Below are 223 nucleotides of genomic sequence, written 5' to 3' on the forward strand. Positions count from 1 at the left end.
CCCAGCACTTTGAAAGGCTGAGGCGGGAGGATCACTTGAGGACAGGAGTTTGAGGCCAGGCTGGGCAACATGGTGAGATCCTGTTTCTACAAAAAATTTTTGAAAAATCAGCCAGGTGTGAAGGGTGGGGTGGGGTGGGAGGCCACACACCTGTAATCCTAGCTATTGGGGAGGCTGAGGTGAGAGGATCACTGGAGCCTAGGAATTCAAGGCTGCAGTGAGC

The sequence above is a fragment of the Mandrillus leucophaeus genome, unplaced genomic scaffold (genome assembly GCF_000951045.1).
Source record: "Mandrillus leucophaeus isolate KB7577 unplaced genomic scaffold, Mleu.le_1.0 Scaffold686, whole genome shotgun sequence".
Classification (NCBI taxonomy): domain Eukaryota; kingdom Metazoa; phylum Chordata; class Mammalia; order Primates; family Cercopithecidae; genus Mandrillus; species Mandrillus leucophaeus.